Source organism: Phalangium opilio, unplaced genomic scaffold (genome assembly GCF_054372755.1).
Source record: "Phalangium opilio isolate 3A_F unplaced genomic scaffold, DU_Popi_V2 ptg000061l_1, whole genome shotgun sequence".
Classification (NCBI taxonomy): Eukaryota; Metazoa; Arthropoda; class Arachnida; order Opiliones; family Phalangiidae; genus Phalangium; species Phalangium opilio.
The window spans coordinates 11,320,019-11,337,508 of record NW_028324178.1 but is presented as its reverse complement, the minus strand read 5'-3'; the positions used below and the strand labels follow the sequence as shown (position 1 = coordinate 11,337,508).

Genomic DNA, 17,490 nt, shown 5'->3' with positions numbered 1-17,490 from the left:
GTTAGTTGCATTTATATAGTCACTAAATTACCTCTGCAAAAACTCGGGTCCGTCCGGGATTTTAACCCGGGACCACTCGCACCCTAAGCGAGTATCATACCCCTAGACCAACGGACCACTTATGAAATAAAACATGCTCAACTCATAGGCCTACCCTGTAGTTAGTTGCATTTATGTAGTCACTAAATTACCTCTGCAAAAACTTGGGTCCGTCCGGGATTTGAACCCAGGACCACTCGCACCCTAAGCGAGTATCATACCCCTAGACCAACGGACCATGTATGACACTGAAACATGCTCAACTCGTAGTCCTACAATTTAACTAGTTGCATTTAAATAGTCACCAAATTACTTCTGCAAAACTCGGGTCCGTCCGGGATTTGAACCCGGGACCACTCGCACCCTAATCGAGTATCATACCCCTAGACCAACGGACCATGTATGAAACTAAAACATGCTCTAATCATAGGCCTACCCTGTAGTTAGTTGCATTTAAATAGTCCCTAAATTACCTCTGCAAAAACTCGGGTCCGTCCGGGATTTGAACCCGGGACCACTCGCACCCTAAGCGAGTATCATACCCCTAGACCAACGGACCATGTATGACACTGAAAAGTGCTCAACTCGTAGTCCTACAATTTAACTAGTTGCATTTAAATAGTCACCATATTACTTCTGCAAAACTCGGGTCCGTCCGGGATTTGAACCCGGGACCACTCGCACCCTAAGCGAGTATCATACCCCTAGACCAACGGACCATGTACGACACTGAAACATGCTCAACTCGTAGTCCTACAATTTAACTAGTTGCATTTAAATAGTCACCAAATTACTTCTGCAAAACTCGGGTCCGTCCGGGATTTGAACCCGGGACCACTCGCACCCTAAGCGAGTATCATACCCCTAGACCAACGGACCACTTATGAAATAAAACATGCTCAACTCATAGGCCTACCCTGTAGTTAGTTGCATTTATGTAGTCACTAAATTACCTCTGCAAAAACTTGGGTCCGTCCGGGATTTGAACCCAGGACCACTCGCACCCTAAGCGAGTATCATACCCCTAGACCAACGGACCATGTATGACAGTGAAACATGCTCAACTCGTAGTCCTACAATTTAACTAGTTGCATTTAAATAGTCACCAAATTACTTCTGCAAAACTCGGGTCCGTCCGGGATTTGAACCCGGGACCACTCGCACCCTAAGCGAGTATCATACCCCTAGACCAACGGACCACTTATGAAATAAAACATGCTCAACTCATAGGCCTACCCTGTAGTTAGTTGCATTTATATAGTCACTAAATTACTCTGCAAAAACTCGGGTCCGTCCGGGATTTTAACCCGGGACCACTCGCACCCTAAGCGAGTATCATACCCCTAGACCAACGGACCACTTATGAAATAAAACATGCTCAACTCATAGGCCTACCCTGTAGTTAGTTGCATTTATGTAGTCACTAAATTACCTCTGCAAAAACTTGGGTCCGTCCGGGATTTGAACCCAGGACCACTCGCACCCTAAGCGAGTATCATACCCCTAGACCAACGGACCATGTATGACACTGAAACATGCTCAACTCGTAGTCCTACAATTTAACTAGTTGCATTTAAATAGTCACCAAATTACTTCTGCAAAACTCCGGTCCGTCCGGGATTTGAACCCGGGACCACTCGCACCCTAATCGAGTATCATACCCCTAGACCAACGGACCATGTATGAAACTAAAACATGCTCTAATCATAGGCCTACCCTGTAGTTAGTTGCATTTAAATAGTCCCTAAATTACCTCTGCAAAAACTCGGGTCCGTCCGGGATTTGAACCCGGGACCACTCGCACCCTAAGCGAGTATCATACCCCTAGACCAACGGACCATGTATGACACTGAAAAGTGCTCAACTCGTAGTCCTACAATTTAACTAGTTGCATTTAAATAGTCACCAATTTACTTCTGCAAAGCTCGGGTCCGTCCGGGATTTGAACCCGGGACCACTCGCACCCAAAGCGAGTATCATACCCCTAGACCAACGGACCATGTGTGAAACAAAACATACTCAACTCATAGGCCTACCCTGTAGTTAGTTGCATTTAAATAGTCACTAAATTACCTCTGCAAAAACTCGGGTCCGTCCGGGATTTTAACCCCGGAACCACTCGCACCCTTAGCGAGTATCATACCCCTAGACCAACGGACCATGTATGACCCTGAAACATGCTCAACTCGTAGTCCTACAATTTAACTAGTTGCATTTAAATAGTCACCATATTACTTCTGCAAATCTCGGGTCCGTCCGGGATTTGAACGCGGGACCACTCGCACCCTAAGCGAGTATCATACCCCTAGACCAACGGACCATGTACGACACTGAAACATGCTCAACTCGTAGTCCTACAATTTAACTTGTTGCATTTAAATAGTCACCAAATTACTTCTGCAAAACTCGGGTCCGTCCGGGATTTGAACCCGGGACCACTCGCACCCTAAGCGAGTATCATACCCCTAGACCAACGGACCACTTATGAAATAAAACATGCTCAACTCATAGGCCTACCCTGTAGTTAGTTGCATTTATGTAGTCACTAAATTACCTCTGCAAAAACTTGGGTCCGTCCGGGATTTGAACCCAGGACCACTCGCACCCTAAGCGAGTATCATACCTCTAGACCAACGTACCATGTATGACACTGAAACATGCTCAACTCGTAGTCCTACAATTTAACTAGTTGCATTTAAATAGTCACCAAATTACTTCTGCAAAACTCGGGTCCGTCCGGGATTTGAACCCGGGACCACTCGCACCCTAATCGAGTATCATACCCCTAGACCAACGAACCATGTATGAAACTAAAACATGCTCTAATCATAGGCCTACCCTGTAGCTAGTTGCATTTAAATAGTTCCTAAATTACCTCTGCAAAAACTCGGGTCCGTCCGGGATTTGAACCCGAGACCACTCGCACCCTAAGCGAGTATCATACCCCTAGACCAACGGACCACTTATGAAATAAAACATGCTCAACTCATAGGCCTACCCTGTAGTTAGTTGCATTTATATAGTCACTAAATTACCTCTGCAAAAACTCGGGTCCGTCCGGGATTTTAACCCGGGACCACTCGCACCCTAAGCGAGTATCATACCCCTAAACCAACAGATCATGAATGACTGCGAGACATGCTCAAGTCGTAGTCCTACAATTTAACTAGTTGCATTTAAATAGTCACCAATTTACTTCTGCAAAGCTCGGGTCCGTCCGGGATTTGAACCCGGGACCACTCGCACCCAAAGCGAGTATCATACCCCTAGACCAACGGACCATGTGTGAAACAAAACATACTCAACTCATAGGCCTACCCTGTAGTTAGTTGCATTTAAATAGTCACTAAATTACCTCTGCAAAAACTCGGGTCCGTCCGGGATTTTAACCCCGGAACCACTCGCACCCTTAGCGAGTATCATACCCCTAGACCAACGGACCATGTATGACCCTGAAACATGCTCAACTCGTAGTCCTACAATTTAACTAGTTGCATTTAAATAGTCACCAATTTACTTCTGCAAAGCTCGGGTCCGTCCGGGATTTGAACCCGGGACCACTCGCACCCAAAGCGAGTATCATACCCCTAGACCAACGGACCACTTATGAAATAAAACATGCTCAACTCATAGGCCTACCCTGTAGTTAGTTGCATTTATATAGTCACTAAATTACCTCTGCAAAAACTCGGGTCCGTCCGGGATTTTAACCCGGGACCACTCGCACCCTAAGCGAGTATCATACCCCTAGACCAACGGACCACTTATGAAATAAAACATGCTCAACTCATAGGCCTACCCTGTAGTTAGTTGCATTTATGTAGTCACTAAATTACCTCTGCAAAAACTTGGGTCCGTCCGGGATTTGAACCCAGGACCACTCGCACCCTAAGCGAGTATCATACCCCTAGACCAACGGACCATGTATGACACTGAAACATGCTCAACTCGTAGTCCTACAATTTAACTAGTTGCATTTAAATAGTCACCAAATTACTTCTGCAAAACTCGGGTCCGTCCGGGATTTGAACCCGGGACCACTCGCACCCTAATCGAGTATCATACCCCTAGACCAACGGACCATGTATGAAACTAAAACATGCTCTAATCATAGGCCTACCCTGTAGTTAGTTGCATTTAAATAGTCCCTAAATTACCTCTGCAAAAACTCGGGTCCGTCCGGGATTTGAACCCGGGACCACTCGCACCCTAAGCGAGTATCATACCCCTAGACCAACGGACCATGTATGACACTGAAAAGTGCTCAACTCGTAGTCCTACAATTTAACTAGTTGCATTTAAATAGTCACCATATTACTTCTGCAAAACTCGGGTCCGTCCGGGATTTGAACCCGGGACCACTCGCACCCTAAGCGAGTATCATACCCCTAGACCAACGGACCATGTACGACACTGAAACATGCTCAACTCGTAGTCCTACAATTTAACTAGTTGCATTTAAATAGTCACCAAATTACTTCTGCAAAACTCGGGTCCGTCCGGGATTTGAACCCGGGACCACTCGCACCCTAAGCGAGTATCATACCCCTAGACCAACGGACCACTTATGAAATAAAACATGCTCAACTCATAGGCCTACCCTGTAGTTAGTTGCATTTATGTAGTCACTAAATTACCTCTGCAAAAACTTGGGTCCGTCCGGGATTTGAACCCAGGACCACTCGCACCCTAAGCGAGTATCATACCCCTAGACCAACGGACCATGTATGACACTGAAACATGCTCAACTCGTAGTCCTACAATTTAACTAGTTGCATTTAAATAGTCACCAAATTACTTCTGCAAAACTCGGGTCCGTCCGGGATTTGAACCCGGGACCACTCGCACCCTAATCGAGTATCATACCCCTAGACCAACGGACCATGTATGAAACTAAAACATGCTCTAATCATAGGCCTACCCTGTAGTTAGTTGCATTTAAATAGTCCCTAAATTACCTCTGCAAAAACTCGGGTCCGTCCGGGATTTGAACCCGGGACCACTCGCACCCTAAGCGAGTATCATACCCCTAGACCAACGGACCATGTATGACACTGAAAAGTGCTCAACTCGTAGTCCTACAATTTAACTAGTTGCATTTAAATAGTCACCATATTACTTCTGCAAAACTCGGGTCCGTCCGGGATTTGAACCCGGGACCACTCGCACCCTAAGCGAGTATCATACCCCTAGACCAACGGACCATGTACGACACTGAAACATGCTCAACTCGTAGTCCTACAATTTAACTAGTTGCATTTAAATAGTCACCAAATTACTTCTGCAAAACTCGGGTCCGTCCGGGATTTGAACCCGGGACCACTCGCACCCTAAGCGAGTATCATACCCCTAGACCAACGGACCACTTATGAAATAAAACATGCTCAACTCATAGGCCTACCCTGTAGTTAGTTGCATTTATGTAGTCACTAAATTACCTCTGCAAAAACTTGGGTCCGTCCGGGATTTGAACCCAGGACCACTCGCACCCTAAGCGAGTATCATACCCCTAGACCAACGGACCATGTATGACAGTGAAACATGCTCAACTCGTAGTCCTACAATTTAACTAGTTGCATTTAAATAGTCACCAAATTACTTCTGCAAAACTCGGGTCCGTCCGGGATTTGAACCCGGGACCACTCGCACCCTAAGCGAGTATCATACCCCTAGACCAACGGACCACTTATGAAATAAAACATGCTCAACTCATAGGCCTACCCTGTAGTTAGTTGCATTTATATAGTCACTAAATTACTCTGCAAAAACTCGGGTCCGTCCGGGATTTTAACCCGGGACCACTCGCACCCTAAGCGAGTATCATACCCCTAGACCAACGGACCACTTATGAAATAAAACATGCTCAACTCATAGGCCTACCCTGTAGTTAGTTGCATTTATGTAGTCACTAAATTACCTCTGCAAAAACTTGGGTCCGTCCGGGATTTGAACCCAGGACCACTCGCACCCTAAGCGAGTATCATACCCCTAGACCAACGGACCATGTATGACACTGAAACATGCTCAACTCGTAGTCCTACAATTTAACTAGTTGCATTTAAATAGTCACCAAATTACTTCTGCAAAACTCCGGTCCGTCCGGGATTTGAACCCGGGACCACTCGCACCCTAATCGAGTATCATACCCCTAGACCAACGGACCATGTATGAAACTAAAACATGCTCTAATCATAGGCCTACCCTGTAGTTAGTTGCATTTAAATAGTCCCTAAATTACCTCTGCAAAAACTCGGGTCCGTCCGGGATTTGAACCCGGGACCACTCGCACCCTAAGCGAGTATCATACCCCTAGACCAACGGACCATGTATGACACTGAAAAGTGCTCAACTCGTAGTCCTACAATTTAACTAGTTGCATTTAAATAGTCACCAATTTACTTCTGCAAAGCTCGGGTCCGTCCGGGATTTGAACCCGGGACCACTCGCACCCAAAGCGAGTATCATACCCCTAGACCAACGGACCATGTGTGAAACAAAACATACTCAACTCATAGGCCTACCCTGTAGTTAGTTGCATTTAAATAGTCACTAAATTACCTCTGCAAAAACTCGGGTCCGTCCGGGATTTTAACCCCGGAACCACTCGCACCCTTAGCGAGTATCATACCCCTAGACCAACGGACCATGTATGACCCTGAAACATGCTCAACTCGTAGTCCTACAATTTAACTAGTTGCATTTAAATAGTCACCATATTACTTCTGCAAATCTCGGGTCCGTCCGGGATTTGAACGCGGGACCACTCGCACCCTAAGCGAGTATCATACCCCTAGACCAACGGACCATGTACGACACTGAAACATGCTCAACTCGTAGTCCTACAATTTAACTTGTTGCATTTAAATAGTCACCAAATTACTTCTGCAAAACTCGGGTCCGTCCGGGATTTGAACCCGGGACCACTCGCACCCTAAGCGAGTATCATACCCCTAGACCAACGGACCACTTATGAAATAAAACATGCTCAACTCATAGGCCTACCCTGTAGTTAGTTGCATTTATGTAGTCACTAAATTACCTCTGCAAAAACTTGGGTCCGTCCGGGATTTGAACCCAGGACCACTCGCACCCTAAGCGAGTATCATACCTCTAGACCAACGTACCATGTATGACACTGAAACATGCTCAACTCGTAGTCCTACAATTTAACTAGTTGCATTTAAATAGTCACCAAATTACTTCTGCAAAACTCGGGTCCGTCCGGGATTTGAACCCGGGACCACTCGCACCCTAATCGAGTATCATACCCCTAGATTAACGAACCATGTATGAAACTAAAACATGCTCTAATCATAGGCCTACCCTGTAGTTAGTTGCATTTAAATAGTTCCTAAATTACCTCTGCAAAAACTCGGGTCCGTCCGGGATTTGAACCCGAGACCACTCGCACCCTAAGCGAGTATCATACCCCTAGACCAACGGACCACTTATGAAATAAAACATGCTCAACTCATAGGCCTACCCTGTAGTTAGTTGCATTTATATAGTCACTAAATTACCTCTGCAAAAACTCGGGTCCGTCCGGGATTTTAACCCGGGACCACTCGCACCCTAAGCGAGTATCATACCCCTAAACCAACAGATCATGAATGACTGCGAGACATGCTCAAGTCGTAGTCCTACAATTTAACTAGTTGCATTTAAATAGTCACCAATTTACTTCTGCAAAGCTCGGGTCCGTCCGGGATTTGAACCCGGGACCACTCGCACCCAAAGCGAGTATCATACCCCTAGACCAACGGACCATGTGTGAAACAAAACATACTCAACTCATAGGCCTACCCTGTAGTTAGTTGCATTTAAATAGTCACTAAATTACCTCTGCAAAAACTCGGGTCCGTCCGGGATTTTAACCCCGGAACCACTCGCACCCTTAGCGAGTATCATACCCCTAGACCAACGGACCATGTATGACCCTGAAACATGCTCAACTCGTAGTCCTACAATTTAACTAGTTGCATTTAAATAGTCACCATATTACTTCTGCAAATCTCGGGTCCGCCCGGGATTTGAACGCGGGACCACTCGCACCCTAAGCGAGTATCATACCCCTAGACCAACGGACCATGTACGACACTGAAACATGCTCAACTCGTAGTCCTACAATTTAACTTGTTGCATTTAAATAGTCACCAAATTACTTCTGCAAAACTCGGGTCCGTCCGGGATTTGAACCCGGGACCACTCGCACCCTAAGCGAGTATCATACCCCTAGACCAACGGACCACTTATGAAATAAAACATGCTCAACTCATAGGCCTACCCTGTAGTTAGTTGCATTTATGTAGTCACTAAATTACCTCTGCAAAAACTTGGGTCCGTCCGGGATTTGAACCCAGGACCACTCGCACCCTAAGCGAGTATCATACCCCTAGACCAACGTATCATGTATGACACTGAAACATGCTCAACTCGTAGTCCTACAATTTAACTAGTTGCATTTAAATAGTCACCAAATTACTTCTGCAAAACTCGGGTCCGTCCGGGATTTGAACCCGGGACCACTCGCACCCTAATCGAGTATCATACCCCTAGACCAACGGACCATGTATGAAACTAAAACATGCTCTAATCATAGGCCTACCCTGTAGTTAGTTGCATTTAAATAGTTCCTAAATTACCTCTGCAAAAACTCGGGTCCGTCCGGGATTTGAACCCGAGACCACTCGCACCCTAAGCGAGTATCATACCCCTAGACCAACGGACCACTTATGAAATAAAACATGCTCAACTTATAGGCCTACCCTGTAGTTAGTTGCATTTATATAGTCACTAAATTACCTCTGCAAAAACTCGGGTCCGTCCGGGATTTTAACCCGGGACCACTCGCACCCTAAGCGAGTATCATACCCCTAGACCAACGGACCATGTACGACACTGAAACATGCTCAACTCGTAGTCCTACAATTTAACTTGTTGCATTTAAATAGTCACCAAATTACTTCTGCAAAACTCGGGTCCGTCCGGGATTTGAACCCGGGACCACTCGCACCCTAAGCGAGTATCATACCCCTAGACCAACGGACCACTTATGAAATAAAACATGCTCAACTCATAGGCCTACCCTGTAGTTAGTTGCATTTATGTAGTCACTAAATTACTTCTGCAAAACTCGGGTCCGTCCGGGATTTGAACCCGGGGCCACTCGCACCCTAAGCGAGTATCATACCCCTAGACCAACGGACCATGTATGACCCTGAAACATGCTCAGATCGTAGTCCTACAATTTAACTAGTTGCATTTAAATAGTCACCATATTACTTCTGCAAATCTCGGGTCCGTCCGGGATTTGAACGCGGGACCACTCGCACCCTAAGCGAGTATCATACCCCTAGACCAACGGACCATGTACGACACTGAAACATGCTCAACTCGTAGTCCTACAATTTAACTTGTTGCATTTAAATAGTCACCAAATTACTTCTGCAAAACTCGGGTCCGTCCGGGATTTGAACCCGGGACCACTCGCACCCTAAGCGAGTATCATACCCCTAGACCAACGGACCACTTATGAAATAAAACATGCTCAACTCATAGGCCTACCCTGTAGTTAGTTGCATTTATGTAGTCACTAAATTACCTCTGCAAAAACTTGGGTCCGTCCGGGATTTGAACCCAGGACCACTCGCACCCTAAGCGAGTATCATACCCCTAGACCAACGTACCATGTATGACACTGAAACATGCTCAACTCGTAGTCCTACAATTTAACTAGTTGCATTTAAATAGTCACCAAATTACTTCTGCAAAACTCGGGTCCGTCCGGGATTTGAACGCGGGACCACTCGCACCCTAAGCGAGTATCATACCCCTAGACCAACGGACCATGTACGACACTGAAACATGCTCAACTCGTAGTCCTACAATTTAACTAGTTGCATTTAAATAGTCACCATATTACTTCTGCAAATCTCGGGTCCGTCCGGGATTTGAACGCGGGACCACTCGCACCCTAAGCGAGTATCATACCCCTAGACCAACGGACCATGTACGACACTGAAACATGCTCAACTCGTAGTCCTACAATTTAACTTGTTGCATTTAAATAGTCACCAAATTACTTCTGCAAAACTCGGGTCCGTCCGGGATTTGAACCCGGGACCACTCGCACCCTAAGCGAGTATCATACCCCTAGACCAACGGACCACTTATGAAATAAAACATGCTCAACTCATAGGCCTACCCTGTAGTTAGTTGCATTTAAATAGTCCCTAAATTACCTCTGCAAAAACTCGGGTCCGTCCGGTATTTGAACCCGAGACCACTCGCACCCTAAGCGAGTATCATACCCCTAGACCAACGGACCACTTATGAAATAAAACATGCTCAACTCATAGGCCTACCCTGTAGTTAGTTGCATTTATATAGTCACTAAATTACCTCTGCAAAAACTCGGGTCCGTCCGGGATTTTAACCCGGGACCACTCGCACCCTAAGCGAGTATCATACCCCTAGACCAACGGACCATGTATGACACTGAAACATGCTCAACTCGTAGTCCTACAATTTAACTAGTTGCATTTAAATAGTCACCAAATTACTTCTGCAAAACTCGGGTCCGTCCGGGATTTGAACCCGGGACCACTCGCACCCTAAGCGAGTATCATACCCCTAGACCAACGGACCACTTATGAAATAAAACATGCTCAACTCATAGGCCTACCCTGTAGTTAGTTGCATTTAAATAGTCACTAAATTACCTCTGCAAAAACTCGCGCCCGTCCGAGATTTGAACCCGGGACCACTCGCACCCTAAGCGAGTATCATACCCCTAAACCAACAGATCATGAATGACTGCGAGACATGCTCAATTCGTAGTCCTACAATTTAACTAGTTGCATTTAAATAGTCACCAATTTACTTCTGCAAAACTCGGGTCCGTCCGGGATTTGAACCCGGGACCACTCGCACCCTAAGCGAGTATCATACCCCTAGACCAACGGACCATGTACGACACTGAAACATGCTCAACTCGTAGTCCTACAATTTAACTTGTTGCATTTAAATAGTCACCAAATTACTTCTGCAAAACTCGGGTCCGTCCGGGATTTGAACCCGGGACCACTCGCACCCTAAGCGAGTATCATACCCCTAGACCAACGGACCATGTACGACACTGAAACATGCTCAACTCGTAGTCCTACAATTTAACTTGTTGCATTTAAATAGTCACCAAATTACTTCTGCAAAACTCGGGTCCGTCCGGGATTTGAACCCGGGACCACTCGCACCCTAAGCGAGTATCATACCCCTAGACCAACGGACCACTTATGAAATAAAGCATGCTCAACTCATAGGCCTACCCTGTAGTTAGTTGCATTTATGTAGTCACTAAATTACTTCTGCAAAACTCGGGTCCGTCCGGGATTTGAACCCGGGACCACTCGCACCCTAAGCGAGTATCATACCCCTAGACCAACGGACCATGTATGACCCTGAAACATGCTCAGATCGTAGTCCTACAATTTAACTAGTTGCATTTAAATAGTCACCATATTACTTCTGCAAATCTCGGGTCCGTCCGGGATTTGAACGCGGGACCACTCGCACCCTAAGCGAGTATCATACCCCTAGACCAACGGACCATGTACGACACTGAAACATGCTCAACTCGTAGTCCTACAATTTAACTTGTTGCATTTAAATAGTCACCAAATTACTTCTGCAAAACTCGGGTCCGTCCGGGATTTGAACCCGGGACCACTCGCACCCTAAGCGAGTATCATACCCCTAGACCAACGGACCACTTATGAAATAAAACATGCTCAACTCATAGGCCTACCCTGTAGTTAGTTGCATTTATGTAGTCACTAAATTACCTCTGCAAAAACTTGGGTCCGTCCGGGATTTGAACCCAGGACCACTCGCACCCTAAGCGAGTATCATACCCCTAGACCAACGTACCATGTATGACACTGAAACATGCTCAACTCGTAGTCCTACAATTTAACTAGTTGCATTTAAATAGTCACCAAATTACTTCTGCAAAACTCGGGTCCGTCCGGGATTTGAACCCGGGACCACTCGCACCCTAATAGAGTATCATACCCCTAGACCAACGGACCATGTATGAAACTAAAACATGCTCTAATCATAGGCCTACCCTGTAGTTAGTTGCATTTAAATAGTCCCTAAATTACCTCTGCAAAAACTCGGGTCCGTCCGGGATTTGAACCCGAGACCACTCGCACCCTAAGCGAGTATCATACCCCTAGACCAACGGACCACTTATGAAATAAAACATGCTCAACTCATAGGCCTACCCTGTAGTTAGTTTCATTTATATAGTCACTAAATTACCTCTGCAAAAACTCGGGTCCGTCCGGGATTTTAACCCGGGACCACTCGCACCCTAAGCGAGTATCATACCCCTAGACCAACGGACCATGTATAAAACTAAAACATGCTCTAATCATAGGCCTACCCTGTAGTTAGTTGCATTTAAATAGTCCCTAAATTACCTCTGCAAAAACTCGGGTCCGTCCGGGATTTGAACCCGAGACCACTCGCACCCTAAGCGAGTATCATACCCCTAGACCAACGGACCACTTATGAAATAAAACATGCTCAACTCATAGGCCTACCCTGTAGTTAGTTGCATTTATATAGTCACTAAATTACCTCTGCAAAAACTCGGGTCCGTCCGGGATTTTAACCCGGGACCACTCGCACCCTAAGCGAGTATCATACCCCTAGACCAACGGACCATGTATGACCCTGAAACATGCTCAGATCGTAGTCCTACAATTTAACTAGTTGCATTTAAATAGTCACCATATTACTTCTGCAAATCTCGGGTCCGTCCGGGATTTGAACGCGGGACCACTCGCACCCTAAGCGAGTATCATACCCCTAGACCAACGGACCATGTACGACACTGAAACATGCTCAACTCGTAGTCCTACAATTTAACTAGTTGCATTTAAATAGTCACCAAATTACTTCTGCAAAACTCGGGTCCGTCCGGGATTTGAACCCGGGACCACTCGCACCCTAAGCGAGTATCATACCCCTAGACCAACGGACCACTTATGACATAAAACATGCTCAACTCATAGGCCTACCCTGTAATTAGTTGCATTTAAATAGTCACTAAATTACCTCTGCAAAAACTCGGACCCGTCCGAGATTTGAACCCGGGACCACTCGCACCCTAAGCGAGTATCATACCCCTAAACCAACAGATCATGAATGACTGCGAGACATGCTCAAGTCGTAGTCCTACAATTTAACTAGTTGCATTTAAATAGTCACCAATTTACTTCTGCAAAACTCGGGTCCGTCCGGGATTTGAACCCGGGACCACTCGCACCCAAAGCGAGTATCATACCCCTAGACCAACGGACCATGTGTGAAACAAAACATACTCAACTCATAGGCCTACCCTGTAGTTAGTTGCATTTAAATAGTCACTAAATTACCTCTGCAAAAACTCGGGTCCGTCCGGGATTTTAACCCCGGAACCACTCGCACCCTTAGCGAGTATCATACCCCTAGACCAACGAACCATGTATGACCCTGAAACATGCTCAACTCGTAGTCCTACAATTTAACTAGTTGCATTTAAATAGTCACCATATTACTTCTGCAAATCTCGGGTCCGTCCGGGATTTGAACCCGGGACCACTCGCACCCTAAGCGAGTATCATACCCCTAGACCAACGGACCATGTATAAAACTAAAACATGCTCTAATCATAGGCCTACCCTGTAGTTAGTTGCATTTAAATAGTCCCTAAATTACCTCTGCAAAAACTCGGGTCCGTCCGGGATTTGAACCCGAGACCACTCGCACCCTAAGCGAGTATCATACCCCTAGACCAACGGACCACTTATGAAATAAAACATGCTCAACTCATAGGCCTACCCTGTAGTTAGTTGCATTTATATAGTCACTAAATTACCTCTGCAAAAACTCGGGTCCGTCCGGGATTTTAACCCGGGACCACTCGCACCCTAAGCGAGTATCATACCCCTAGACCAACGGACCATGTATGACCCTGAAACATGCTCAGATCGTAGTACTACAATTTAACTAGTTGCATTTAAATAGTCACCATATTACTTCTGCAAATCTCGGGTCCGTCCGGGATTTGAACGCGGGACCACTCGCACCCTAAGCGAGTATCATACCCCTAGACCAACGGACCATGTACGACACTGATACATGCTCAACTCGTAGTCCTACAATTTAACTAGTTGCATTTAAATAGTCACCAAATTACTTCTGCAAAACTCGGGTCCGTCCGGGATTTGAACCCGGGACCACTCGCACCCTAAGCGAGTATCATACCCCTAGACCAACGGACCACTTATGAAATAAAACATGCTCAACTCATAGGCCTACCCTGTAATTAGTTGCATTTAAATAGTCACTAAATTACCTCTGCAAAAACTCGGGCCCGTCCGAGATTTGAACCCGGGACCACTCGCACCCTAAGCGAGTATCATACCCCTAAACCAACAGATCATGAATGACTGCGAGACATGCTCAAGTCGTAGTCCTACAATTTAACTAGTTGCATTTAAATAGTCACCAATTTACTTCTGCAAAACTCGGGTCCGTCTGGGATTTGAACCCGGGACCACTCGCACCCAAAGCGAGTATCATACCCCTAGACCAACGGACCATGTGTGAAACAAAACATACTCAACTCATAGGCCTACCCTGTAGTTAGTTGCATTTAAATAGTCACTAAATTACCTCTGCAAAAACTCGGGTCCGTCCGGGATTTTAACCCCGGAACCACTCGCACCCTTAGCGAGTATCATACCCCTAGACCAACGAACCATGTATGACCCTGAAACATGCTCAACTCGTAGTCCTACAATTTAACTAGTTGCATTTAAATAGTCACCATATTACTTCTGCAAATCTCGGGTCCGTCCGGGATTTGAACCCGGGACCACTCGCACCCTAAGCGAGTATCATATCCCTAGACCAACGGACCATGTACGACACTGAAACATGCTCAACTCGTAGTCCTACAATTTAACTAGTTGCATTTAAATAGTCACCATATTACTTCTGCAAAACTCGGGTCCGTCCGGGATTTTAACCCGCGACCACTCGCACCCTAAGCGAGTATCATACCCCTAGACCAACGGACCATGTATGACACTGAAACATGCTCAACTCGTAGTCCTACAATTTAACTAGTTGCATTTAAATAGTCACCAAATTACTTCTGCAAAACTCGGGTCCGTCCGGGATTTGAACCCGGAACCACTCGCACCCAAAGCGAGTATCATACCCCTAGACCAACGGACCACTTATGAAATAAAACATGCTCAACTCATAGGCCTACCCTGTAGTTAGTTGCATTTAAATAGTCACTAAATTACCTCTGCAAAAACTCGGGTCCGTCCGGGATTTTAACCCGGGACCACTCGCACCCTAAGCGAGTAACATACCCCTAGACCAACGGACCATGTATGACACTGAAGCATGCTCAACTCGTAGTCCTACAATTTAACTAGTTGCATTTAAATAGTCACCAAATTACTTCTGCAAAACTCGGGTCCGTCCGGGATTTGAACCCGGGACCACTCGCACCCAAAGCGAGTATCATACCCCTAGACCAACAGACCATGTGTGAAATAAAACATGCTCAACTCTTAGGCCTACCCTGTAGTTAGTTGCATTTAAATAGTCACTAAATTACCTCTGCAAAAACTCGGGTCCGTCCGGGATTTTAACCCGGGACCACTCGCACCCTAAGCGAGTATCATACCCCTAGACCAACGGACCATGTATGACACTGAAACATGCTGAACTCGTAGTCCTACAATTTAACTAGTTGCATTTAAATAGTCACCAAATTACTTCTGCAAAACTCGGGTCCGTCCGGGATCTGAACCCGGGACCACTCGCACCCTAAGCGAGTATCATACCCCTAGACCAACGGACCATGTATGAAACTAAAACATGCTCTACTCATAGGCCTACCCTGTAGTTAGTTGCATTTAAATAGTCACTAAATTACCTCTGCAAAAACTCGGGTCCGTCCGGGATTTGAACCCGGGACCACTCGCACCCTAATCGTGTGTCATACCCCTAAACCAACAGATCATGAATGACAGCGAGACATGCTCAAGTCGTAGTCCTACAATTTAACTAGTTGCATTTAAATAGTCACCAATTTACTTCTGCAAAACTCGGGTCCGTCCGGGATTTGAACCCGGGACCACTCGCACCCTAAGCGAGTATCATACCCCTAGACCAACGGACCATGTATGACACTGAAACATGCTCAACTCGTAGTCCTACAATTTAACTAGTTGCATTTAAATAGTCACCAAATTACTTCTGCAAAACTCGGGTCCGTCCGGGACCTGAACCCGGGACCACTCGCACCCTAAGCGAGTATCATACCCCTAGACCAACGGACCATGTATGAAACTAAAACATGCTCAACTCTTAGGCCTACCCTGTAGTTAGTTGCATTTAAATAGTCACTAAATTACCTCTGCAAAAACTCGGGTCCGTCCGGGATTTGAACCTGGAACCACTCGCACCCTAAGCGAGTATCATACCCCTAGACCAACGGACCATGTATAAAACTAAAACATGCTCTAATCATAGGCCTACCCTGTAGTTAGTTGCATTTAAATAGTCCCTAAATTACCTCTGCAAAAACTCGGGTCCGTCCGGGATTTGAACCCGAGACCACTCGCACCCTAAGCGAGTATCATACCCCTAGACCAACGGACCACTTATGAAATAAAACATGCTCAACTCATAGGCCTACCCTGTAGTTAGTTGCATTTATATAGTCACTAAATTACCTCTGCAAAAACTCGGGTCCGTCCGGGATTTTAACCCGGGACCACTCGCACCCTAAGCGAGTATCATACCCCTAGACCAACGGACCATGTATGACCCTGAAACATGCTCAGATCGTAGTCCTACAATTTAACTAGTTGCATTTAAATAGTCACCATATTACTTCTGCAAATCTCGGGTCCGTCCGGGATTTGAACGCGGGACCACTCGCACCCTAAGCGAGTATCATACCCCTAGACCAACGGACCATGTACGACACTGAAACATGCTCAACTCGTAGTCCTACAATTTAACTAGTTGCATTTAAATAGTCACCAAATTACTTCTGCAAAACTCGGGTCCGTCCGGGATTTGAACCCGGGACCACTCGCACCCTAAGCGAGTATCATACCCCTAGACCAACGGACCACTTATGACATAAAACATGCTCAACTCATAGGCCTACCCTGTAATTAGTTGCATTTAAATAGTCACTAAATTACCTCTGCAAAAACTCGGACCCGTCCGAGATTTGAACCCGGGACCACTCGCACCCTAAGCGAGTATCATACCCCTAAACCAACAGATCATGAATGACTGCGAGACATGCTCAAGTCGTAGTCCTACAATTTAACTAGTTGCATTTAAATAGTCACCAATTTACTT

The 17,490-nt window shown here is 46.0% G+C and overlaps 85 non-coding genes across 85 annotated transcripts; all 85 read right to left on the bottom strand.

Moving 5' to 3' along the window:
• Positions 1–45: 45 nt before the first annotated feature.
• On the bottom strand, positions 46–117 carry TRNAP-AGG (transfer RNA proline (anticodon AGG)). The gene has a single exon. It is a non-coding gene; the product is annotated as a tRNA-Pro (tRNA).
• An 88-nt stretch (positions 118–205) lies between these two features.
• Positions 206–277, bottom strand: TRNAP-AGG (transfer RNA proline (anticodon AGG)). Its single transcript has one exon. It is a non-coding gene; the product is annotated as a tRNA-Pro (tRNA).
• Positions 278–365: 88 nt separating this feature from the next.
• TRNAP-AGG (transfer RNA proline (anticodon AGG)) lies at positions 366–437 on the bottom strand. Its single transcript has one exon. It is a non-coding gene; the product is annotated as a tRNA-Pro (tRNA).
• An 89-nt stretch (positions 438–526) lies between these two features.
• Positions 527–598, bottom strand: TRNAP-AGG (transfer RNA proline (anticodon AGG)). Its single transcript has one exon. It is a non-coding gene; the product is annotated as a tRNA-Pro (tRNA).
• An 88-nt stretch (positions 599–686) lies between these two features.
• TRNAP-AGG (transfer RNA proline (anticodon AGG)) lies at positions 687–758 on the bottom strand. The gene has a single exon. It is a non-coding gene; the product is annotated as a tRNA-Pro (tRNA).
• An 88-nt stretch (positions 759–846) lies between these two features.
• Positions 847–918, bottom strand: TRNAP-AGG (transfer RNA proline (anticodon AGG)). Its single transcript has one exon. It is a non-coding gene; the product is annotated as a tRNA-Pro (tRNA).
• Positions 919–1,006: 88 nt separating this feature from the next.
• Positions 1,007–1,078, bottom strand: TRNAP-AGG (transfer RNA proline (anticodon AGG)). Its single transcript has one exon. It is a non-coding gene; the product is annotated as a tRNA-Pro (tRNA).
• An 88-nt stretch (positions 1,079–1,166) lies between these two features.
• Positions 1,167–1,238, bottom strand: TRNAP-AGG (transfer RNA proline (anticodon AGG)). The gene has a single exon. It is a non-coding gene; the product is annotated as a tRNA-Pro (tRNA).
• Positions 1,239–1,325: 87 nt separating this feature from the next.
• Positions 1,326–1,397, bottom strand: TRNAP-AGG (transfer RNA proline (anticodon AGG)). Its single transcript has one exon. It is a non-coding gene; the product is annotated as a tRNA-Pro (tRNA).
• Positions 1,398–1,485: 88 nt separating this feature from the next.
• TRNAP-AGG (transfer RNA proline (anticodon AGG)) lies at positions 1,486–1,557 on the bottom strand. The gene has a single exon. It is a non-coding gene; the product is annotated as a tRNA-Pro (tRNA).
• An 88-nt stretch (positions 1,558–1,645) lies between these two features.
• On the bottom strand, positions 1,646–1,717 carry TRNAP-AGG (transfer RNA proline (anticodon AGG)). Its single transcript has one exon. It is a non-coding gene; the product is annotated as a tRNA-Pro (tRNA).
• Positions 1,718–1,806: 89 nt separating this feature from the next.
• Positions 1,807–1,878, bottom strand: TRNAP-AGG (transfer RNA proline (anticodon AGG)). Its single transcript has one exon. It is a non-coding gene; the product is annotated as a tRNA-Pro (tRNA).
• An 88-nt stretch (positions 1,879–1,966) lies between these two features.
• On the bottom strand, positions 1,967–2,038 carry TRNAP-UGG (transfer RNA proline (anticodon UGG)). Its single transcript has one exon. It is a non-coding gene; the product is annotated as a tRNA-Pro (tRNA).
• Positions 2,039–2,287: 249 nt separating this feature from the next.
• On the bottom strand, positions 2,288–2,359 carry TRNAP-AGG (transfer RNA proline (anticodon AGG)). Its single transcript has one exon. It is a non-coding gene; the product is annotated as a tRNA-Pro (tRNA).
• Positions 2,360–2,447: 88 nt separating this feature from the next.
• Positions 2,448–2,519, bottom strand: TRNAP-AGG (transfer RNA proline (anticodon AGG)). The gene has a single exon. It is a non-coding gene; the product is annotated as a tRNA-Pro (tRNA).
• Positions 2,520–2,767: 248 nt separating this feature from the next.
• On the bottom strand, positions 2,768–2,839 carry TRNAP-AGG (transfer RNA proline (anticodon AGG)). The gene has a single exon. It is a non-coding gene; the product is annotated as a tRNA-Pro (tRNA).
• An 89-nt stretch (positions 2,840–2,928) lies between these two features.
• On the bottom strand, positions 2,929–3,000 carry TRNAP-AGG (transfer RNA proline (anticodon AGG)). Its single transcript has one exon. It is a non-coding gene; the product is annotated as a tRNA-Pro (tRNA).
• Positions 3,001–3,248: 248 nt separating this feature from the next.
• On the bottom strand, positions 3,249–3,320 carry TRNAP-UGG (transfer RNA proline (anticodon UGG)). The gene has a single exon. It is a non-coding gene; the product is annotated as a tRNA-Pro (tRNA).
• Positions 3,321–3,569: 249 nt separating this feature from the next.
• Positions 3,570–3,641, bottom strand: TRNAP-UGG (transfer RNA proline (anticodon UGG)). Its single transcript has one exon. It is a non-coding gene; the product is annotated as a tRNA-Pro (tRNA).
• An 88-nt stretch (positions 3,642–3,729) lies between these two features.
• Positions 3,730–3,801, bottom strand: TRNAP-AGG (transfer RNA proline (anticodon AGG)). Its single transcript has one exon. It is a non-coding gene; the product is annotated as a tRNA-Pro (tRNA).
• An 88-nt stretch (positions 3,802–3,889) lies between these two features.
• Positions 3,890–3,961, bottom strand: TRNAP-AGG (transfer RNA proline (anticodon AGG)). The gene has a single exon. It is a non-coding gene; the product is annotated as a tRNA-Pro (tRNA).
• Positions 3,962–4,049: 88 nt separating this feature from the next.
• TRNAP-AGG (transfer RNA proline (anticodon AGG)) lies at positions 4,050–4,121 on the bottom strand. Its single transcript has one exon. It is a non-coding gene; the product is annotated as a tRNA-Pro (tRNA).
• Positions 4,122–4,210: 89 nt separating this feature from the next.
• Positions 4,211–4,282, bottom strand: TRNAP-AGG (transfer RNA proline (anticodon AGG)). Its single transcript has one exon. It is a non-coding gene; the product is annotated as a tRNA-Pro (tRNA).
• An 88-nt stretch (positions 4,283–4,370) lies between these two features.
• On the bottom strand, positions 4,371–4,442 carry TRNAP-AGG (transfer RNA proline (anticodon AGG)). Its single transcript has one exon. It is a non-coding gene; the product is annotated as a tRNA-Pro (tRNA).
• An 88-nt stretch (positions 4,443–4,530) lies between these two features.
• On the bottom strand, positions 4,531–4,602 carry TRNAP-AGG (transfer RNA proline (anticodon AGG)). Its single transcript has one exon. It is a non-coding gene; the product is annotated as a tRNA-Pro (tRNA).
• Positions 4,603–4,690: 88 nt separating this feature from the next.
• On the bottom strand, positions 4,691–4,762 carry TRNAP-AGG (transfer RNA proline (anticodon AGG)). Its single transcript has one exon. It is a non-coding gene; the product is annotated as a tRNA-Pro (tRNA).
• An 88-nt stretch (positions 4,763–4,850) lies between these two features.
• Positions 4,851–4,922, bottom strand: TRNAP-AGG (transfer RNA proline (anticodon AGG)). The gene has a single exon. It is a non-coding gene; the product is annotated as a tRNA-Pro (tRNA).
• An 89-nt stretch (positions 4,923–5,011) lies between these two features.
• Positions 5,012–5,083, bottom strand: TRNAP-AGG (transfer RNA proline (anticodon AGG)). Its single transcript has one exon. It is a non-coding gene; the product is annotated as a tRNA-Pro (tRNA).
• Positions 5,084–5,171: 88 nt separating this feature from the next.
• On the bottom strand, positions 5,172–5,243 carry TRNAP-AGG (transfer RNA proline (anticodon AGG)). The gene has a single exon. It is a non-coding gene; the product is annotated as a tRNA-Pro (tRNA).
• An 88-nt stretch (positions 5,244–5,331) lies between these two features.
• TRNAP-AGG (transfer RNA proline (anticodon AGG)) lies at positions 5,332–5,403 on the bottom strand. Its single transcript has one exon. It is a non-coding gene; the product is annotated as a tRNA-Pro (tRNA).
• An 88-nt stretch (positions 5,404–5,491) lies between these two features.
• On the bottom strand, positions 5,492–5,563 carry TRNAP-AGG (transfer RNA proline (anticodon AGG)). The gene has a single exon. It is a non-coding gene; the product is annotated as a tRNA-Pro (tRNA).
• An 88-nt stretch (positions 5,564–5,651) lies between these two features.
• Positions 5,652–5,723, bottom strand: TRNAP-AGG (transfer RNA proline (anticodon AGG)). Its single transcript has one exon. It is a non-coding gene; the product is annotated as a tRNA-Pro (tRNA).
• An 87-nt stretch (positions 5,724–5,810) lies between these two features.
• On the bottom strand, positions 5,811–5,882 carry TRNAP-AGG (transfer RNA proline (anticodon AGG)). The gene has a single exon. It is a non-coding gene; the product is annotated as a tRNA-Pro (tRNA).
• Positions 5,883–5,970: 88 nt separating this feature from the next.
• Positions 5,971–6,042, bottom strand: TRNAP-AGG (transfer RNA proline (anticodon AGG)). Its single transcript has one exon. It is a non-coding gene; the product is annotated as a tRNA-Pro (tRNA).
• An 88-nt stretch (positions 6,043–6,130) lies between these two features.
• TRNAP-AGG (transfer RNA proline (anticodon AGG)) lies at positions 6,131–6,202 on the bottom strand. Its single transcript has one exon. It is a non-coding gene; the product is annotated as a tRNA-Pro (tRNA).
• Positions 6,203–6,291: 89 nt separating this feature from the next.
• TRNAP-AGG (transfer RNA proline (anticodon AGG)) lies at positions 6,292–6,363 on the bottom strand. The gene has a single exon. It is a non-coding gene; the product is annotated as a tRNA-Pro (tRNA).
• An 88-nt stretch (positions 6,364–6,451) lies between these two features.
• Positions 6,452–6,523, bottom strand: TRNAP-UGG (transfer RNA proline (anticodon UGG)). The gene has a single exon. It is a non-coding gene; the product is annotated as a tRNA-Pro (tRNA).
• A 249-nt stretch (positions 6,524–6,772) lies between these two features.
• TRNAP-AGG (transfer RNA proline (anticodon AGG)) lies at positions 6,773–6,844 on the bottom strand. The gene has a single exon. It is a non-coding gene; the product is annotated as a tRNA-Pro (tRNA).
• An 88-nt stretch (positions 6,845–6,932) lies between these two features.
• On the bottom strand, positions 6,933–7,004 carry TRNAP-AGG (transfer RNA proline (anticodon AGG)). Its single transcript has one exon. It is a non-coding gene; the product is annotated as a tRNA-Pro (tRNA).
• Positions 7,005–7,252: 248 nt separating this feature from the next.
• TRNAP-AGG (transfer RNA proline (anticodon AGG)) lies at positions 7,253–7,324 on the bottom strand. The gene has a single exon. It is a non-coding gene; the product is annotated as a tRNA-Pro (tRNA).
• An 89-nt stretch (positions 7,325–7,413) lies between these two features.
• Positions 7,414–7,485, bottom strand: TRNAP-AGG (transfer RNA proline (anticodon AGG)). The gene has a single exon. It is a non-coding gene; the product is annotated as a tRNA-Pro (tRNA).
• A 248-nt stretch (positions 7,486–7,733) lies between these two features.
• TRNAP-UGG (transfer RNA proline (anticodon UGG)) lies at positions 7,734–7,805 on the bottom strand. Its single transcript has one exon. It is a non-coding gene; the product is annotated as a tRNA-Pro (tRNA).
• Positions 7,806–8,214: 409 nt separating this feature from the next.
• On the bottom strand, positions 8,215–8,286 carry TRNAP-AGG (transfer RNA proline (anticodon AGG)). Its single transcript has one exon. It is a non-coding gene; the product is annotated as a tRNA-Pro (tRNA).
• A 248-nt stretch (positions 8,287–8,534) lies between these two features.
• Positions 8,535–8,606, bottom strand: TRNAP-AGG (transfer RNA proline (anticodon AGG)). Its single transcript has one exon. It is a non-coding gene; the product is annotated as a tRNA-Pro (tRNA).
• An 89-nt stretch (positions 8,607–8,695) lies between these two features.
• Positions 8,696–8,767, bottom strand: TRNAP-AGG (transfer RNA proline (anticodon AGG)). Its single transcript has one exon. It is a non-coding gene; the product is annotated as a tRNA-Pro (tRNA).
• Positions 8,768–8,855: 88 nt separating this feature from the next.
• Positions 8,856–8,927, bottom strand: TRNAP-AGG (transfer RNA proline (anticodon AGG)). Its single transcript has one exon. It is a non-coding gene; the product is annotated as a tRNA-Pro (tRNA).
• Positions 8,928–9,015: 88 nt separating this feature from the next.
• Positions 9,016–9,087, bottom strand: TRNAP-AGG (transfer RNA proline (anticodon AGG)). The gene has a single exon. It is a non-coding gene; the product is annotated as a tRNA-Pro (tRNA).
• An 87-nt stretch (positions 9,088–9,174) lies between these two features.
• On the bottom strand, positions 9,175–9,246 carry TRNAP-AGG (transfer RNA proline (anticodon AGG)). Its single transcript has one exon. It is a non-coding gene; the product is annotated as a tRNA-Pro (tRNA).
• An 88-nt stretch (positions 9,247–9,334) lies between these two features.
• Positions 9,335–9,406, bottom strand: TRNAP-AGG (transfer RNA proline (anticodon AGG)). The gene has a single exon. It is a non-coding gene; the product is annotated as a tRNA-Pro (tRNA).
• An 88-nt stretch (positions 9,407–9,494) lies between these two features.
• Positions 9,495–9,566, bottom strand: TRNAP-AGG (transfer RNA proline (anticodon AGG)). The gene has a single exon. It is a non-coding gene; the product is annotated as a tRNA-Pro (tRNA).
• Positions 9,567–9,814: 248 nt separating this feature from the next.
• TRNAP-AGG (transfer RNA proline (anticodon AGG)) lies at positions 9,815–9,886 on the bottom strand. Its single transcript has one exon. It is a non-coding gene; the product is annotated as a tRNA-Pro (tRNA).
• Positions 9,887–9,974: 88 nt separating this feature from the next.
• TRNAP-AGG (transfer RNA proline (anticodon AGG)) lies at positions 9,975–10,046 on the bottom strand. The gene has a single exon. It is a non-coding gene; the product is annotated as a tRNA-Pro (tRNA).
• Positions 10,047–10,134: 88 nt separating this feature from the next.
• On the bottom strand, positions 10,135–10,206 carry TRNAP-AGG (transfer RNA proline (anticodon AGG)). The gene has a single exon. It is a non-coding gene; the product is annotated as a tRNA-Pro (tRNA).
• Positions 10,207–10,454: 248 nt separating this feature from the next.
• On the bottom strand, positions 10,455–10,526 carry TRNAP-AGG (transfer RNA proline (anticodon AGG)). The gene has a single exon. It is a non-coding gene; the product is annotated as a tRNA-Pro (tRNA).
• An 88-nt stretch (positions 10,527–10,614) lies between these two features.
• Positions 10,615–10,686, bottom strand: TRNAP-AGG (transfer RNA proline (anticodon AGG)). Its single transcript has one exon. It is a non-coding gene; the product is annotated as a tRNA-Pro (tRNA).
• Positions 10,687–10,934: 248 nt separating this feature from the next.
• TRNAP-AGG (transfer RNA proline (anticodon AGG)) lies at positions 10,935–11,006 on the bottom strand. Its single transcript has one exon. It is a non-coding gene; the product is annotated as a tRNA-Pro (tRNA).
• Positions 11,007–11,094: 88 nt separating this feature from the next.
• On the bottom strand, positions 11,095–11,166 carry TRNAP-AGG (transfer RNA proline (anticodon AGG)). The gene has a single exon. It is a non-coding gene; the product is annotated as a tRNA-Pro (tRNA).
• Positions 11,167–11,254: 88 nt separating this feature from the next.
• On the bottom strand, positions 11,255–11,326 carry TRNAP-AGG (transfer RNA proline (anticodon AGG)). The gene has a single exon. It is a non-coding gene; the product is annotated as a tRNA-Pro (tRNA).
• Positions 11,327–11,413: 87 nt separating this feature from the next.
• TRNAP-AGG (transfer RNA proline (anticodon AGG)) lies at positions 11,414–11,485 on the bottom strand. The gene has a single exon. It is a non-coding gene; the product is annotated as a tRNA-Pro (tRNA).
• Positions 11,486–11,573: 88 nt separating this feature from the next.
• On the bottom strand, positions 11,574–11,645 carry TRNAP-AGG (transfer RNA proline (anticodon AGG)). The gene has a single exon. It is a non-coding gene; the product is annotated as a tRNA-Pro (tRNA).
• Positions 11,646–11,733: 88 nt separating this feature from the next.
• On the bottom strand, positions 11,734–11,805 carry TRNAP-AGG (transfer RNA proline (anticodon AGG)). The gene has a single exon. It is a non-coding gene; the product is annotated as a tRNA-Pro (tRNA).
• Positions 11,806–12,214: 409 nt separating this feature from the next.
• TRNAP-AGG (transfer RNA proline (anticodon AGG)) lies at positions 12,215–12,286 on the bottom strand. Its single transcript has one exon. It is a non-coding gene; the product is annotated as a tRNA-Pro (tRNA).
• An 88-nt stretch (positions 12,287–12,374) lies between these two features.
• On the bottom strand, positions 12,375–12,446 carry TRNAP-AGG (transfer RNA proline (anticodon AGG)). Its single transcript has one exon. It is a non-coding gene; the product is annotated as a tRNA-Pro (tRNA).
• An 89-nt stretch (positions 12,447–12,535) lies between these two features.
• Positions 12,536–12,607, bottom strand: TRNAP-AGG (transfer RNA proline (anticodon AGG)). Its single transcript has one exon. It is a non-coding gene; the product is annotated as a tRNA-Pro (tRNA).
• Positions 12,608–12,695: 88 nt separating this feature from the next.
• On the bottom strand, positions 12,696–12,767 carry TRNAP-AGG (transfer RNA proline (anticodon AGG)). Its single transcript has one exon. It is a non-coding gene; the product is annotated as a tRNA-Pro (tRNA).
• An 88-nt stretch (positions 12,768–12,855) lies between these two features.
• Positions 12,856–12,927, bottom strand: TRNAP-AGG (transfer RNA proline (anticodon AGG)). The gene has a single exon. It is a non-coding gene; the product is annotated as a tRNA-Pro (tRNA).
• An 88-nt stretch (positions 12,928–13,015) lies between these two features.
• On the bottom strand, positions 13,016–13,087 carry TRNAP-AGG (transfer RNA proline (anticodon AGG)). The gene has a single exon. It is a non-coding gene; the product is annotated as a tRNA-Pro (tRNA).
• Positions 13,088–13,335: 248 nt separating this feature from the next.
• On the bottom strand, positions 13,336–13,407 carry TRNAP-UGG (transfer RNA proline (anticodon UGG)). Its single transcript has one exon. It is a non-coding gene; the product is annotated as a tRNA-Pro (tRNA).
• Positions 13,408–13,656: 249 nt separating this feature from the next.
• Positions 13,657–13,728, bottom strand: TRNAP-AGG (transfer RNA proline (anticodon AGG)). The gene has a single exon. It is a non-coding gene; the product is annotated as a tRNA-Pro (tRNA).
• An 89-nt stretch (positions 13,729–13,817) lies between these two features.
• TRNAP-AGG (transfer RNA proline (anticodon AGG)) lies at positions 13,818–13,889 on the bottom strand. Its single transcript has one exon. It is a non-coding gene; the product is annotated as a tRNA-Pro (tRNA).
• An 88-nt stretch (positions 13,890–13,977) lies between these two features.
• On the bottom strand, positions 13,978–14,049 carry TRNAP-AGG (transfer RNA proline (anticodon AGG)). The gene has a single exon. It is a non-coding gene; the product is annotated as a tRNA-Pro (tRNA).
• An 88-nt stretch (positions 14,050–14,137) lies between these two features.
• Positions 14,138–14,209, bottom strand: TRNAP-AGG (transfer RNA proline (anticodon AGG)). Its single transcript has one exon. It is a non-coding gene; the product is annotated as a tRNA-Pro (tRNA).
• An 88-nt stretch (positions 14,210–14,297) lies between these two features.
• On the bottom strand, positions 14,298–14,369 carry TRNAP-AGG (transfer RNA proline (anticodon AGG)). Its single transcript has one exon. It is a non-coding gene; the product is annotated as a tRNA-Pro (tRNA).
• A 569-nt stretch (positions 14,370–14,938) lies between these two features.
• TRNAP-AGG (transfer RNA proline (anticodon AGG)) lies at positions 14,939–15,010 on the bottom strand. Its single transcript has one exon. It is a non-coding gene; the product is annotated as a tRNA-Pro (tRNA).
• A 248-nt stretch (positions 15,011–15,258) lies between these two features.
• Positions 15,259–15,330, bottom strand: TRNAP-UGG (transfer RNA proline (anticodon UGG)). Its single transcript has one exon. It is a non-coding gene; the product is annotated as a tRNA-Pro (tRNA).
• A 248-nt stretch (positions 15,331–15,578) lies between these two features.
• On the bottom strand, positions 15,579–15,650 carry TRNAP-UGG (transfer RNA proline (anticodon UGG)). The gene has a single exon. It is a non-coding gene; the product is annotated as a tRNA-Pro (tRNA).
• Positions 15,651–15,738: 88 nt separating this feature from the next.
• On the bottom strand, positions 15,739–15,810 carry TRNAP-AGG (transfer RNA proline (anticodon AGG)). The gene has a single exon. It is a non-coding gene; the product is annotated as a tRNA-Pro (tRNA).
• An 88-nt stretch (positions 15,811–15,898) lies between these two features.
• TRNAP-AGG (transfer RNA proline (anticodon AGG)) lies at positions 15,899–15,970 on the bottom strand. Its single transcript has one exon. It is a non-coding gene; the product is annotated as a tRNA-Pro (tRNA).
• Positions 15,971–16,219: 249 nt separating this feature from the next.
• On the bottom strand, positions 16,220–16,291 carry TRNAP-AGG (transfer RNA proline (anticodon AGG)). Its single transcript has one exon. It is a non-coding gene; the product is annotated as a tRNA-Pro (tRNA).
• Positions 16,292–16,379: 88 nt separating this feature from the next.
• TRNAP-AGG (transfer RNA proline (anticodon AGG)) lies at positions 16,380–16,451 on the bottom strand. Its single transcript has one exon. It is a non-coding gene; the product is annotated as a tRNA-Pro (tRNA).
• An 89-nt stretch (positions 16,452–16,540) lies between these two features.
• On the bottom strand, positions 16,541–16,612 carry TRNAP-AGG (transfer RNA proline (anticodon AGG)). The gene has a single exon. It is a non-coding gene; the product is annotated as a tRNA-Pro (tRNA).
• An 89-nt stretch (positions 16,613–16,701) lies between these two features.
• Positions 16,702–16,773, bottom strand: TRNAP-AGG (transfer RNA proline (anticodon AGG)). Its single transcript has one exon. It is a non-coding gene; the product is annotated as a tRNA-Pro (tRNA).
• Positions 16,774–16,861: 88 nt separating this feature from the next.
• Positions 16,862–16,933, bottom strand: TRNAP-AGG (transfer RNA proline (anticodon AGG)). Its single transcript has one exon. It is a non-coding gene; the product is annotated as a tRNA-Pro (tRNA).
• Positions 16,934–17,021: 88 nt separating this feature from the next.
• Positions 17,022–17,093, bottom strand: TRNAP-AGG (transfer RNA proline (anticodon AGG)). Its single transcript has one exon. It is a non-coding gene; the product is annotated as a tRNA-Pro (tRNA).
• Positions 17,094–17,181: 88 nt separating this feature from the next.
• Positions 17,182–17,253, bottom strand: TRNAP-AGG (transfer RNA proline (anticodon AGG)). The gene has a single exon. It is a non-coding gene; the product is annotated as a tRNA-Pro (tRNA).
• Positions 17,254–17,490: the final 237 nt, after the last annotated feature.